This window comes from Amblyraja radiata, chromosome 45 (assembly GCF_010909765.2).
Source record: "Amblyraja radiata isolate CabotCenter1 chromosome 45, sAmbRad1.1.pri, whole genome shotgun sequence".
Lineage (NCBI taxonomy): Eukaryota > Metazoa > Chordata > Chondrichthyes > Rajiformes > Rajidae > Amblyraja > Amblyraja radiata.
In genome coordinates this window covers 1,112,899-1,129,943 of record NC_046000.1, presented here as the reverse complement: position 1 = coordinate 1,129,943, position 17,045 = coordinate 1,112,899, and positions in this window count along the sequence as shown.

Genomic DNA, 17,045 nt, shown 5'->3' with positions numbered 1-17,045 from the left:
AGCAGGTAATTTATACTCTCTGCTATCTCCTCTATTAGAGGTTGTCCCTTGTTTGTGGGACTAGAGAACTTTTGGGCCAGCCCTGGCACTTTTCTTTTTTGCATTGGGCTCTGGTCCTCAACTGATTCGTTATCAGAGTATTCTGGATATTCCTCCTCATAATGAGTTTCACCTGGATTTTCATATCTGGTATTACATGCAATGGCTCTATGATAGGCCTACGCTTTTTTGTCCCTCTTTGGGGTACATCAAGCTCTTCCATTGAGCTGTATATTGGCAGCCCACTTTTGGGTGCTGCTCCATATTCTGGGTCTCCTGTAGACCAACGCCTGTATTGTCTTTCAGACATTTCTGGTGCTGCCTCCATGTCAGGTCAGCCCATTTATTTATCTTTATCATCAGGCATTTCAGTCGCTGGCTCAAATTGTGCCAATGTTTCCCAGAACCTCTTCTGGGTGTTCCATGCGGTTGCTCTTTAAGCCCGCGGTTTTTTATACTCCTTCTGAAGTTTGTATTACCCATGAGGAATTCCAGTTTATAAATTCTATAGTTCAGACTCCTCCGAGTCTTCCAGGCCTATTATTTCTTTATGGCCTTGCTCCCTGTGGGAGTTTTAACGGGACACCCCCCCCCCCACCCTGTGTAAAATAGTTATTTCTTTACAATCAACTTTTTAGTCGGGCGCCCGCTACTCTCAGACACTTTGTCTTATTGAGTGCTTACTGCGGTGCGCTTACTATTCTTCCTCCCACCTTTGTCCATACATAAGACTTGCCTGTGTCTCTGCACGCAGTCTCCGAAGAAAAGCAGCCTGAAAGTAAAAGTAGAAAATACTTACATTCAGGTTTTCTTTCACTCACCGCTTGGAGGTTCCACACCTCCTACCGCGGTCGCAGTGCAATGCGTCTGACGAGATGACGCGCGGGCGCCTGGACTGCCTTTTTCACGTAGTCACTCATGTTACTCCGAAGTAAAATTGTTTTTGACCTTAGATACTGGTGGAGCCACTGAATGTTCCGTTCTTGATTTCTACATACAACTTCTGTAAGTTTCTTTTCCTTTTATGGAGTGATAGGATTTCCACAGGAAACTGCAGATAGAGGGGTCTATTTATGTTTCCTCAAGTTAATTAAATCAATGTATTTTTAATAAAGTTTGTGGACAATTTGCGAGAAGTTTACATTCTGACACATATGCAATATATGATTTAATTTTGCTTAGTGCCAGGCATCAAAAAGAAACAAATTGTGTACGCTGGAACTGCAGATGCTGGTTTACATTGAAGATAGACATAAAATGCTGGAGTAATTCAACGGAACAGGCAGTATCTCTGGATAGAAGGATGGGTAACATTTCTGGTTGAGAATTGTTTATTAAATGATGGGATAGTCCCAGCCTCAACTACCTCCTCTGGCAGCTTGTTCCATACACCCACCACCCTTTGTGTGAAAAAGTTACCCCTCAGATTCCTATTAAACCTTTTGCCCTTCACCTTGAACCTGTGTCCTCCAGTCCTCGATTCTCTACTCTGGGCAAAAGACTCTGTGCATCTACCCGATCTATTCCTCTCATGATTTTGTACACCGCTATAAAATCTCCCGTCATCCTCCTGTACTCCAACGAATAGAGACCCAGCCTACTCAACCTCTCTCTATAGCTCACACCCTCTAGTCCTGGCAACATCCTTGTAAATCTTTTCTGAACCCTTTCAAGCCTGACAATATATTTCCAATAACATGGTGCCCAGAACTGAACACAATATTCCAAATGCGTTCTCACCAACGTCTTATACAACTGCAACATGACCTTCCAACTTCCAACTTCTAGACTCAATACTCTGACTGATGAAGGCCAAAGTGCCAAAAGCCTTTTTCACCACCTTATCCACCTGCGACTAGACCTTCAAGGAACCATGTACCTGTACTCTTAGATCCCTCTGCTCTACAACACTACCCAGAGGCCTACCGTTTAGTATGCAGGTCCTGCCGTTGTTAGACGCTCCAAAATGCAACACGTCACACGTCTATCTTATGACAATATTCACATGTCGCTGTTTTGTCTGAACACCTAGCCTAGCATGAGCTGATGGGAAAGAATTGGCATTGACTTTGTGAGGATGATATCATGTCTAATTATTCAACAGTAAATGTGTTATTTTAGGTGTTTAGTAGCATTGTAGATTGGGCAGAGTGTACGTGGATTTCTGGAATGGATTTAGATGTCATACAAGAGATTATTAGCAAAAATGAGGAAAGTGTGTAACTTTGTAACACAAGTCGGCAAATGATTAAGAGATGGGAGACAGATAATGGGATCTGGGCCTCTAGGTAGCTTTACTAAGTCAGTAGTTGTGTTATAATGCTGTTATGGGATAGTGTAGCACTATTTTGAAACATCATATAAGGAGGAAAATCTTTAATTGTGAAGTTCAAGGAACAGCCTTGTTAGTTTCCCTGTGCAAAACTGTGCTGAAAGTGCCAATGTTGTTAAATGCTCGTCAACTCTTTCAGAGCAGCACGATGCAAAATTATTTTACTTACTTTATTTAAACAAAGCAAATGCCATCATTTGATGTTATATGATTTAAAATACTATAAACTGTCGTACTCCAATATGACCTCTGTAATTTTCCTTGTGTAGATGGGGCATTTTGATCGGCAAGGGCCTGTTTCTGTGCTGTATGTTTCTATGACTAATTTGTACCTTATGCTGCTTTAAACATTAATTATAACATGACCTCAACTCATACAATTCAGCACCAATTATCCAGCATCTTGGGACTTTGGATGTGTTAGCCTACCAGATATTCTGTACTGATGATTACTACCAATATGGAAATGAACTCTTTGGTGTTGGTGTCGACCAACAATCATCCAAACAACAGTTCCAAATTATCTCAGTATTGTGCCTTTTTTTTAATCAAAAATAAATGTAATCAATTAATCCAAGAATAATATGTACAAAACAATACCAACAAACCCACCAACACAGTACAAAGTGAAACGAATAGTCTTAAATATCAAATATACTGAGTATCAAACAACTATCTTACAATCCTTTTCAAGGATACATTCCACCCCTCATGGTGCCCATGGACAGCGTGTAGTCCCTCTCTAACACCACTCGGGCGCAGATGTAACCCCGGAAAAGGGGCAAGCAGCCGGCTCGGGCAGAGCCCTCTTCCGCCTGATGGCGTGACTCACAGATGGTCATCTTGGCCAGGCCCGGGAGCAACCCAACCAGGACATCTTTAGCTCTTCCCTCTCCCCTATGCACAGAATGTCCAAAGATGAGAATGATGGGTGTGATGTTCACCCAGAAGGCAAGGAGCAGCCCCATTAGATATCACACACTCCATATACACGTGTTTCACTGAGTCTTCCAGCCCGCAAAAGTGGCAGGCGACTGACTAGTCTGTAAACCGTGAGAGAAACAGGTTGCAAGTACCCTCCACCCCAGTTCCCCGATGTAGAGAGGGAGAATCCCTGCATAGAGGGACCCCACTGAGGGCGGGGGGGGGGGGGGGGGGGGGCGCCTCGCGGCCAAAAGACAACACCGACTGCCATTTAGTGTCTGGACGGAGGATAGGGGCGAGGAAATGCAGGGTGTAGAGGAGACAGTTCTTGGCATGCTATTACAGGAAGGATTTGGAGACTTTGGAAAGGGGGAGAGAAGGTTTGCCAGAATGCTGCCTGGTTTAGACAATAGACAATAGACAATAGGTGCAGGGGTAGGTTATTCGGCCTTTCGAGCCAGCACGCCATTCAATGTGATCAAGGCTGATCATCCCCAATCACTACCCCTTTCCTGCCTTCTCCCCATATCCCCTGACTCTGCTTTCTTTAATAGCCCTATCTAGCTCTCTCTTGAATGTATCCAGAGAATGAGCCTCCACCACCCTCTGAGGCAGAGAATTCCACAGACTCACAACTCTCTGTGAGAAAAAGTGTTTCCTTGTCTCCGCTCTAAATGGCTTACCCCTTATTCTTGAACTGTGGCCCCTGGTTCTGGACTCCCCCAACATCGGGACCATGTTTCCTCCGTCTATCATGTTCAAACCCTTAATAATCTTATATGTTTCAATAAGAACCCCTTTCATCCTTCTAAACTCAAGAGTGTACAAGCCCAGCTGCTCCAATCTCTCAGCATATGACAGTCCTGCCATCACGGGAATTAACCTTGTGAACCTACGCTGCACTCCCTCAATAGCAAGAATGTCCTTCCTCAAATTAGGGGACCAAAACTGCACACTATACTCCAGGTGTGGTCTCACTAGGGCCCAATACAATTGCAGAAGGACCTCTTTGCTCCTATTCTCAACTCCTCTTGTTATAAAGGCCAACATGCCATTCGCTTTCTTCACTTAGGAGGGATCAGCGATAGGGAGAGGTTAGACAGACATGGATTGTTTTATGTGGAATGCTAGAGACTACAGGGAAACCTGATAAAAGTATATAAAGTTAAGGGAGGTAAGGTTGGGTTAGAAAGTCAGAATCCTTTTCCCAGGATGGAAAAATCAAATACTAGTGGGCATAGAATGAATGTGACAGAGGTAATGTTGAAAGGGGATATGCAGGACAGGATTTTCACACAGCATGGTGAATGTCTGCAATGCAGTGCTGGGAATGGTGATTGAAGCAATACAAATCGAGAGTCAAAAGTGTTTTATTATCAGATATACCAAAACGGAACAATGAAATTCTTACTTGCAGCAGCACAATACAACATGTGAACACACTGTAGTACTCTGTAAACACGCTAATAATAAACAAAAATTAAAAAACAACAATGCCCGCAAATCTATGTGGTTCTGAGCTTAGTTGGAAGTTGTAGTGTTTAATAGCTTCATGGCTGTGGAGAAGAAGCTGGACGTTATAGTTGTCAGGCTCCTGTACCTTCTTCCCGATGGCAGGGGTGAAATGAGTGTGTGGTCATGTTGGTGCGGGTCTCGGATGATGCTGGCTGCCTTTTTGAGGCAGCGACTCCTGTAGATTCCTTCGATGGTGGGGAGTTCAGAACCCATGATGGACAAGCCAGTGTTCACCACTTTCTGCAGGCATCATCGTTCCTGGGGGTTCCAGGCCATGACGCAACCAGTCAATATTCTCTCTTTTGTACAGCTGTAGAAGTTAAAGAAAGTTTTCGTTGACATACCAAATATCCTTAATCTAAGGAAGTAGAGGCATTGTTCAGCTTTCTTTATGATTGCATCAATGTGCTGGGTAGAGGACAGATCTTCAGAGATAAACACACCTAGTTTGTGACTCTCTCCACCACCTTTCTCTTCCAAAGGCCATAATCAGTTCCTTAGTTTTACTGATGTTGCGAGCAAGGTTGTAATGCTGGCACCATTTGGTCAGTAGATTGATCTCCCTCCTATACTCTGACTCATTGTTATCTGTAATTTGTCCAACAATGGTGGTGTTGTTAGCAAACTTGAAGATGGAATAGGATCTGTGTCCGGCTACACAGTCGTGAGTAGAGTGAGTAGAACAGGGGGTTGAACACACAGCCTTAAGGTGCTCCCGTACTGATAGTTATAGAAGAGGAAGTGTTGCTGCCAATTCATACAGGTTGTGTTCTGTTGACGAGGAAGTCGAGGATCCAGTTGCAGAGGAATGTGCAAAGACCCAGTTCTGTGAGCTTAGTAACCAGCTTGGAAGGGATGATTGAGTTGAATGCCGAAGTGTATTCTATAAACAGCCTTACGCATGTGATTTTATTGTGCAAGTGTTCCAGTTCGGAGTGGAGAGCCAGTGAGATCGCATCCTCCATTAAACAATTGTGGCAGTAGGCAAATTGTACTGGGTCCAGGTTCTTGTTGAAGTAGGAGTTATGATAGTCACATTTAAAATGCTTTTGCATGGGCAAATGGATTTATAGGGAATGGACGGATGTGGGTTATGTGCAGGTATATCAGTGATCGTCTTGACATCATGTTCGGCATAGACATTGTGGACCGAAGGGTCGGTTCTTGTATTGTGCTCTTCTGTTCTATGTACTACGTACCAATTTTTGTTTACTAAGTGCCATTGTTCATTTCTATTTAACATGAGGGAGATATTTCCTACTAGTGGTATCTGTCTACACCACCAGTATGATTCCAGAGAACATGCCTGTAAATGGCAGGGCTCAGTGGAGTGTTGTAGAGCAGAGGAGACCCGGGGATATAGCGGCAACATTGCTTGAAAGCGGCAAGACAGACGTAAAGACAATATTTGGCATGCGTCCCTTTATCGCTGAAGGTTTTGATTATAATAGTTGGGATGCCATTTTTAAGCTATGCAAGAGTTAGTGAGACCACACTATGAGTGTTAAGAACAATGCCTACAGGAAGCATGACGTTTATGCAAGGGGCACTACAGTGCAACAGCCATGCGGAAGGCGGTGACAGGGAGGTCCAGGTGAGGACACAGATGCACGTACTTTGGAGATGTCTGCAATGCAGGTAAATGCCTTCGCCCACTCTACCTACTCCCATGGACTGAAATAAAAGCAGATGAAGTATGATATCTTTGATAATGAGATTAGAGCAAGCCCCCTAACACTGACATGAGCAGCAGAGTGCGATGTGAAGATCTGCCAGGAGCAGCCTTGAGGGCAAAAAAACAGACATGAATGTGACTCTGGCCTCCTTGGGAAAAATAGTCAATGCATACAAGTAAGATTGTACTTATGGTCCCCGGAAATCATAGATCTCAATGAGAGCAAAGGGTGGCACCGTGGCACAACGGTAAAGTTGCTGCATTACTGTGCCAGAAATCTGGGATTGATCCTAACTATTAGGGTCTGCATGGAGTTTATATGTTCTCTCCATGACCTAGATTTACTATGTGAAGGTCCGGTTTCCTCCCACACTCCAAAGACATACAGGCTTGCAGGCTAAATGCCTTGGTATCAATGTAAATTGGTCCTAGTGTGTGTAGGGAAGTGTTAGTGTGCAGGGATCGCTGGTCGCTGCAGACTCGGTGGGCCAAAGGGCCTGTTTCTGCACTGTATCTCTAAACTAAACTAAACTAAACTAAACTAAGAATATAATTTATGTTGGTCTTCTAAATAGCAGACTTTCAAGAGGAATGGGTGTAGATAAACATGGTGGCTCTGTGAGTAAAAAAACAGTTATTTTGAAATTGTAATTGTAATTAATTTATTAGCCAAGTATGTAAAACCTACTAGGAATTTGATTTGCCATACAGTCATACCAAAAAAGCAACAAGACACGCAACTACATAAAAATGAACATAAACATCCCCCACAGTGCTCTGTGATGGAAGGCAATAATATATTATTTTCTTCCCTCCTTCTCTCCCGCGGTCGGGGCAGTTGAACCATCCGCAGTCAGGGCGATTTAAGCTCCCGCAGCCGGTGATCAAAGCTCCCGCGTCGGGGAGATTGAAGTTCCCGCGATCGGAATGCTTGAGGCTCCTGCGGTTGGAGCTCCAGAAGTCGACTCCTAGCAAAGGGATTGCCAGCTTCACAATGTTAGGCCACAGTGTGGATGGAGATACGATACGGAAAAAGTCGCATGACCTTCGAGGAAAGAGATTAAAAAGTTTCCCCCACCACACCCCCCATCAAATACAAAACTAAATATACACTTAAACATACATTTAACAACAGACTAAAAACAACAGAAGAAGAAAAGGACAAGACAGACTGTTGGCGAGGCTGCCATCGTACGGCGCCACTCCAGAACCAGGGGCCACAGTTTAAGAATAAGGAGTAAGCCATTTAGAACGGAGACGAGGAAACACTTTTTCTCACAGAGAGTGGTGAGTCTGTGGAATTCTCTGCCTCGGGCGGTGGAGGCGGGTTCTCTGGATGCTTTCAAGAGAGAGCTAGATAGGGCTCTTGAAAATAAGCGGAGTCAGGGGATATGGGGAGAAGGCAGGAACGGGGTACTGATTGTGGATGATCAGCCATGTTGGTGCTGGCTGGAAGGGCCGAATTGCCTCCTCCTGCACCTATTGTCTATTGTCTATTGTGACCCGCACAGCGCCATTCAGACTAATTAGATTGAAAATATCACTGAAAGTGAATTTGATGTATTAGAAAATTGTCCATGTCACGTGGTGGAGTCCTACACTTGGAGAAAGGTGATAGGAAAACAAGTGATGCACTGTAATACCAGGAATCAAACCTCACATGAATCTAAAGGCTGGTGGAAGAGTGCAGAAAGTTGCTCTACACTGGGTATTTCTACATAACCTTCCTCTCAGGACTTGTATACCGATCTCCAGGCCTTGATCTCAGACTAGTACTACATGACGAACGATATTGTCTAGGTATATATATTTTTTATTCAGATGAAGGAATAATTATACAGATTTTAGAAATCGTCCTATTTTGTAGAGCTGGGTGGTTGCAATATTTGGTGCTGTGAACTGTTGGGTGACCAACAGAACAATGGTGAAGATTCAGATGGATAAGTATTTATCATGGACTGCACTTTTACCCATTCACTCCAGCAATGCTCCATGCATCCAAGGGATAAGTGCGTGCAGAGGTTTCAGTTGCAAGGTCCTTCCTATGTTAACAGTCTATGGGCAACCACAGTACAGCAACATAAAGGCTGTCAAGGAGGGGCAGGAAAATTGGATGGGATGGGCTGTTGGAGTAAGGTAAGCAGTCCTCAGTTGTGGGATGGTTGGGGGTGTATGGTCTGGCCGAATTGATTCCTTTCTGTGCTTGGTCCTCAAGTCACTGCAAAGTACAAGTACATGCAATAATGTTTTATTGTTAATGCTAATGTTTTATGTGTCATTCCTACCTGTCACTGTATGTCATGTTGCGGGCGGAGCGCCAAGGCAAATTCCTTGTATGTGAATACTTGGCCGATAAACTTATTCATTCATTCATTCATTCAAGTAGGGAGTTCATTAATTGTAGTGATCGCAGCATCCCACACTGAGATGTGAATTTGGAGAAGATAGCAAAACATAGAAATTTAGAGTTTAGAAGGGTGAGGGGATATCTTATAGAAACATATAAAATTATAAAAGGGCTGGACAAGCTAGATGCAGGAAAAATGTTCCCAATGTTGGGCGAGTCCGGAACCAGGGGACACAGTCTTAGAATAAAGGGGAGGCCATTTAAGACTGAGGTGAGAAAAAACGTTTTCACCCAGAGAGTTGTGAACTTGTGGAATTCCCTGCCACAGAGAGAAGTGGAGGCCAAATCACTGGATTGATTTAAGAGAGAGTTAGATAGAGCTCAAGGGGCTAGTGGAATCAAGGGATGTGGGGAGAAGGCAGGCACGGGTTATTGATTATGGACGATCAGCCATGATTGCAATGAATGGCGGTGCTGGCTCAAAGGGCCGAATGGCCTCCTCCTGCACCTATTTTCTATGTTTCTATGTTTCTAAATCAATGTGCATCTAAAACATTGATGTTCCAGTGAGCATCCTTTTATTTCACACATTGATGCTGCCTTGTCTTGGAATTTCCCCATAGTTTCCTCATTATTGCTCCACTCTCCCTGGGTAAGACATAGATAAACATCAAGCACATTGTAGGTGTCATTTCAAGAGGTGATGGCACTAAAAAAATCTCATCTGCACTGGGCTTGTTGTGTTAAAAAATGCAGAGGGAACTTGCAATTGAATGGTTGAATTATGAGTGCAGTTTATACATTTGCTATCCATTAACCAATAAACTGGTTATGTTTAAAGCAGAATCAGAAAAACTATTATCATCACAAATTATGAACAATACTGCTTAATTAGAGTGAGAACATTTTCACAAAGAATGTAGTGGAAATCTGGATTTAACCCCCCGGAATGTTACCAAGGCTGAGTCAATTAAAACTGCTGTGACCAAAATAATTAGATTTTACTTCGGAGTCACGTGACTACGTGAAGAAGGGCTGTCCGTCTGCGTGCGCGTCATTACGTCTGAACGCAACGCGCGGCGGACTGGCAAGAGGCACTGTGTCCTGCCAGTCCGTCAGAATGGGCAGGTAAGGGAAGTTGAATCACTTACCTGCGTACTTTCGGGCTTGAAGCTTTTATTTAGTTTCAGGGCTCAGATGACGAGGAGACGGTCCGCGGGGAAGTCGGCTGCCGATGACCGCAGCATTCCCAGTAGTGGGCGACGGTGTTTCCCGACATTTAGCGCTGGCAGCAGACCGGCAGGAGACTTGTTGCAGGAGGAGGAGCTCCGTTGGTGGCCCTGCAGTACGGGAAAAACCACCCGCAAGTCAAACAAACCCGTTGACACAGATGAGTCCGGGGGGGGGGGATACCCTCCCTCAACGGAGAGCATCTGAGGACGATTCTCCCACATAGGAGCAACCTTTTGGAGAAGTTGCTCCAACAATGACCTGCTCTAAAGGAGAGAGCTGTGTCAGCCCGGGGCCTACAGCAGCAGGCAGTACCGGGAGCCTCGCACAATGGGGCAACCCAATGTCTTCCCCATTGGAGGCGGAAGTACATATGGAAGAAACCACTCTGAATCAGAGTACAAAAGCAAGGGGGGGGGGGGGGGAAACCTCCCCAGGGACAAGCAGAAGAAAGGAAGTAAGTAAGTAACTTTTACTTATAGGGTGATTTCACTAAAGGTCACTGGAGCGTAGATCCGCACCCACGTGACCGAAAAATTTAACTGGAGTACATGCGTCACTTCCGGTACATGTTAACAACTTCCGCTGTTTTTACACCTTCAGCTCCCTCTTGAATTTACCTTAGTTTCTATCTTTTTTTTGGACTGTAAATTTAGGTAGCTATTCCTCACGGTCACCCCGACTGGTACAGTAATTTGCAGCTCAAAAACTGGCCGTTTTCGATGTTTTTAACGGGTGTGAAAGTGCGTGTTTTCCCATTCACTAACATGTACCGGAAGTGACGCATGTACTCCAGTTAAATTTTTCGGTCACGTGGGTACGGATCTACGCTCCAGTGACCTTTCGTGAAATCACCCTATATAGCACTGTTTAAGTTAACTTGCATTGACGCCAAAGTGCTTTACATAAAATAAATAATAAGCACAAAATAAAAGAAATACTTCTGCAATCATCCAAGTTTCCACTGGGTGCTTCCCTGGATAGAGATCTAGCAAATGTCTCCTGCTCTGAGGAGAGGAGCATTCATGGTCAGTTTCAGTCTGGCCCAAAGCAAGAATCTCATTTAGGCCCGCTGGAGGGGCCATGTCAGCGCAGGTATCCTCAGGGGCCTGCGGCAGCACCTGTTTTCAGGGCTGCCTACTAATCTCACTCTCAGTGGAGGGGAGTGTGAGTGATCAGTAGGTAACTGATCTCGAATTACAATACAATACAATACCATTTATTTGTCATTAGAACCTCACATGACGTTCAAACAAAATTTGGTTTCGAGATCAGTAGGTAACTGATCTCGAATTAAAGTATGAACATACTGAAGCACATGCATATGGCCTCAAGAGACAGCAGTTGGCAGAATATCCGCACAAATGCCGGCAAGGGAACAGCGCTATCAGGGTGACTTTGGAGAAACCAGCCGTCGAATCCTCTCTTCAGGTAAGACCAGAAAAAGGAAGCAAAAGCTGTCGGACCAATCAAGGTACCAACGACAAGCAAACTTCATCAGTAGGCAACAACACACCCCACACCTCCATAGGGGGTAAGCGGTTCACTGAAGCCGGTGGTAGCTTGAAAGCTATGAACGGAAATATGATCAGAGTCGTCTTTCAAGGCAGACTCAGAATTATGGCCAGAATTGTCCTACAAGGCAGGCTCAGTATGATGAGGTTTTCAGACCAAGACCCAAGCAGAGGTCAGGAGAAACATGGAATCCACACTTCCTACCAGTCCTACTCCCAATCAAGGAGAGAAAAGGAACCCGCATCAGGGGCCTTTGGGTTTACCACAAGACCACCGGTAGCCATGGAGGTAGGTGGGTCTGGGTTTACTGAAACAAGGGATTGTGGACCAGTTACATGTTGGTAATTTTACTCTTGTGTTTTTGTTCAAAATGACAATAACATGAATTTCAGAGCTGGTTTTAAAAAACAGATAACAACATGTGATTATTTTTTTACTGCACAACATACATAGGTTCCAAGCAGACTTGGAACTCGGACCGGAATTGTCTTCAAGGCAGGTCCAGCATGGCAGGTCCAGTATTTTGGGCAGGATTGCCTTCCAGGACAGGTGACAGATGGAGGATGTCATTTCATCCAGGTTTAACTCATTTGTGCAGTACAGACTTTCAGAAACAGCAATTTTTTGTTACGTTCTAACTACTGTTTTATAGGAGCTTCCTATAAAATGGTCACATGGCATGCATCGACCTCAAAGATGCATACTATTCGGTGTCTATTCGGTGGGGGCGCTGCAATGGCGGCAGCCCTGTCAGCAGGGCGTTAGCTTTTTCAACTTTTTTTATTTTTTTAGTATGTCTTAAAGTATGTTTTTAATGTTTCTTTGTGTGCTTTGTGTGGGGGGTGGTGTGGGGGGGTAAGGGGGAAACCGTTTTGGCCGCCTCCTCCATGGAGAGGCGACTTTTTCCAGGTCGCCTCCCCCGTGGCCTAACAGCAAGGATCGGCGCGGCCTTTCCCGGAGATGTGCCCGGGGCTTCCGCGGCGGGCGCAGCGTGGACTCTCGGCGTGGAGCGGGCGAGCCCTCGCTAGAGGGGAGCGTTCCGTTTTGCTGGCCCGGGGCAGCCGGCAGCCTGAAGCCGCGGTCTGCACAATTCCAGCTGGCGCGGTGTCTACAGCCCGGGATCCCTCATGGGGGACCCGGGGGAAGAAGAAGCCATCACTGCCGGCCCGCGGCCAACTTCTACCGCGGACCCGGCGCGGACTTACCATCACCCCTGGAGGGGAGCTTCGACCGCCGACCCTGCGATCTGCGGTGCTTCTGGCTGCGGCATGGCGGGGACTATAAATCTTCGACCGCCGGCCTGTGGCCCACACCAACTTAAAGCCGCAGTCTCCGGTGGGGAAGAGCCGACTCTGGACTTACCTGGACTTGTACCTTGTCCTTTTACCATCTGGACACCCGCAGCAACGGCTGCGGAGGGTTGAGGTCCCGACCACGGGGGAAAATGGAGGAGGACTGGCCAAATTGTGTGCCTTCCACCACAGTGATGAATGCTGTGGTGGATGTTTATGTTAAATTTTTATTGTGTTTTTGTGTGTGTTCTTTATAACTGTACCGCTGCTGACATATTCATTTCACTTGCACTTATGTGCAATGTGACAAATAAACCGTATTGTATTGTATTGTCTATTCACTAAGAACAGGAGATATTTGAAGTTTAGCTGGATGGCATGGCTCTGCCAAATGGGTTGACATCAGCCCCTAGACTATTGACTAAACTACGGGAACCAATTCTGGGACTACAAAGGTCACAAAACCACATAGTAATGGCATATTTGGAGGACATTTTCATTTTTGGAGTCACCAAGAATTGGCAGAAGCATCAGTCAAAGCAAACCAAAACCCTGTTTGAAAGAATTGGTTACCTCATCCATCCAGTTAAATCAAAATTGACACCTACAAGGGTATTTGATTACCTAGAATTTACTATCAAAAACAGTAAATATGTTGGTGACTTTGCCTAGGGGCTAACGACAATATTAATTAAGCCTGCTATGACCTGATAGTCAAATACTAGCCATCTATCGGGCAAACAGCGAATGTAATTGGCAAATAGTAGCTGCATTCCCAGCAGTATGTCACGGACCTTTGCATTACCAGAATTTACAGCAAGCAAAGGAACGAACACTCAGATTACATGCAGGCCGAATTGGCAAACTATGGATTGCCAGCAGAGGCCATTGTTGAATAACTATGGTGGATAACGAATGGGAGACAGCTCAAGGGAAATTTTGCTCGAAAGCCATTGAGGGTTCTTCAGACCTATGCAAGCGGCTAAGGATGGGGAGCCACCAACACAGTCTAAAGCTGTGGGGGCAGATGGAATGAGCAGGAGTCTGTAATTCCCCAACACATGGAATCAATTACCCAGAACTGTTGGGGGCACAATATGGACTCAAGGTTCTCTGTAGCGATATGCAACCAGTGCTTGTTCAAATCCAGATTGATAACACCACTGGTGTAAAATCTGTATCTTACGACAGATTGTCGAACCTCATTTGGCACTGGTGTATCGAGAGGAATATTTGGGAAATCTATGAGGTAGATATAACATGGTGACAGATGCTGGATCACGAATGTTTAATAACAACACAGAATGGATGTTGAATCAGTATTTAACAAAATAACTACACGATTTGGCATACCAGATGTTGATCCGTTTGCATCTAGACTAAACCATTAGTTACGCAGATATGTGTCATGCGAGCTGGATCCAGGAGCAAGGCAGTGGATGCTTTCTCCCTCAATTGGGGAGGAATGTTTATGTATGCTTTCCGCCAATTTGTCACACAAACCAAAATCAAGCAAGACTAAGCCACAGGCATATTGGTAGTGCCAGATTGGCCTACTCAAGCCTGGTCCCCAAAAATTTTGGGAATTATAGCCCAGTCAGTTATGGCTGTACCCAAGAGCAGGGACCTCCTAGTGAACCCAGTTACAGGGAGCAATCATCCACTACACGGACGTATTAACTTGTTGGTCTGCAGATTCTGAGGAGGCCATTTGAAGGCATAGGACTGTCCGAACAAATACAACACAGTTCGGATAACAGATGTCTTGGAGTTTCCTATCAACTCTGTACTATAACTATAAACAAAGTTATGGTGCAATCTATAGTGCCAGAGGCGCACTCTCCTCCTATCTGATGCCGGAAGCAGGGCACGGTTCAATAGGAACGCACCCCTTTACATCAAATTCATGAAAGGAATTTACAATTTAAGACCTCCAAGGCCAAGGTACACGGACACATGGGATGTGAGCGTGGTACTAACCCTACTATGACAGTGGGGACCGCCTATAACTAACCCTGAAGGTGGTATGCTGACAAAGAGTCCAGACACTGCAAAAGCTACGGTTGGACTACATGACCATCAATATGAACAACATAACATTCCTAATCAGGAACCTGATAAAACAGAGCAGGCCAGGAATGCCAGGGATGGAGATCCAGTTCTTGGCATATCTAGAGGACCAACGGTTGTGTGGGTGGTAACATACTAACACCACTATCTGAGAGTTACGGAGAACCTCAGAGGCTCGGAACAATCGGTTCTCATCAGCCATAAAAAAACCACACCAAAAGGTGTCAACTCAAACCATCTCCAGATGGTCAAAAGAGGTAATGGCGGTAGCAGGAGTAAACATTTATATGGTTAAATCTCACTCCACCAGGGCTGCATCTACGTCGGCAGCAAGAGCTATGGACGTGCCCCTTGACGACATCCTAGTGGCTGCAGGATGGACGAATGAAATAACGGTCCATCGGTTTTATAACAAACCCATAACCGGACTGGGGGTGTTTGCACGTACCATTTTAAGTTCTGTCCCTTAGTTTCCCCCCAAGGTTGGGAGGGGTAACTATTTAAAAAAAAAAAAAAAAAACTTTTCTTTCATTTAAAGCATCAGTGTCTTTACTTAACTACGTAATGTCTGAGTGCTTTAATGATTACACGCATCCATGGTCAATCCATTCAGTGTGTGACGCTTGGATTCGTAACCGGCGTAAAATCACAGAGCTTTGAAACCTTCACGTAGTCACTCACGTGACTCCGAAGTAAAATATTTAGATTAAACGAGAACTTACCAGTTTGAAGTTTGATCTTGATTTTATGAGGAGTTACGATGAGCGATTACGTGCCCACCGCTCCCACCCTCATACTATCAAGGTCATATGGAAGTTCTAGTTTCTTCACAATCTTACTATTCTCAGGTCTTCTTTGTATCTGTAATTTAACACCGCTGCTTTGAAGATTGACGCACACGCAGATGGACGGCCCTTCTTCACGTAATCGCTCATCGTAACCTCATAAAATCAAGATCAAACTTCAAACTGGTAAGTTCTCGTTTAATCTTACTATTACCATGTGGTTATGTTAGTAATGTGATGGACAAATGTTATTGAAATACACATCAATCATGATCCAGTTGATTTGTGGAACAAGATTGAGGGACTTTTGTGGCACTCTAGTGTTCCTGGATATAATGCGGTCCTGAACATAATGCATTCTATGCCCGCTTTGTGCAGAAGGCCAATGAAGCGATGACATCCATCTAGTCAGCCTCATGTGTGATTTTTCTAAGGGTCACTGTTGCAGAGGTTAGATCGGCCTTCCTGAGGATGAACTCACAGAAAGCAACTTGTTTATCAGTCACTGAAAGTAAGCAGGCAGTGAAGAAAGCAAATAGCATGTTGGCCTTCATAACAAGAGGAGTTGAGTATAGAAGGAAAGAGGTCCTTCTACAGCCATACGAATAAAAATAACACAATACACGATAGAATTTAACATGAACATCCCCACAGAGCGGAATCAACGTTTCCTATTGTGAGGAAAGGCAATAAAGTACAGTCAGCTTTCTCTTTGTTCACCCGTGGTCGGGGTCTTTGAGCTCTCCGCAGTCGCCGCTACGGCGGCCCGATGTTCAGGCCCTCTCGTCGGGGTGATCGGTGCTCCGGCGTCGGAACAGAAGAATACACTCAACCATGCGCCTGCACTCCTAGATCCCTCAGGTCTGCAACATGCCCCAGAGACCTGCCATTCACTGTGTAGGTCCTGCCCTTGTTAGACTTAACAAAATGCAACACCTCACATTGGAGTTTCCGAATACGCAGATGACACAACCATCATAGGTCTCATCTCGAACAATAATGAAACAGAATACCGCACTCAAACACACAAAGCAGTCACTTGGTGCACAGATAATAACCTCTTACTCAACACATCAAAAACACACAAACTCATCATTGATCTCAGACGTAAGGCACAACCCAAGACCCCCTACTCATCTCAGGCGAACCCATATCCACCACTGACTCATTCAAATTTCTTGGCACTCACATAAGCAATAACCTCAAATGGAAAATCAATTCAAATCACATCTACAAAAAAGCCAACCAAAGACTCTTCTTCCTCCGCCAGCTCAAGAAGTTTAGAGTAAGGAAACACCTCCTAATCCGATTCTACACAGCC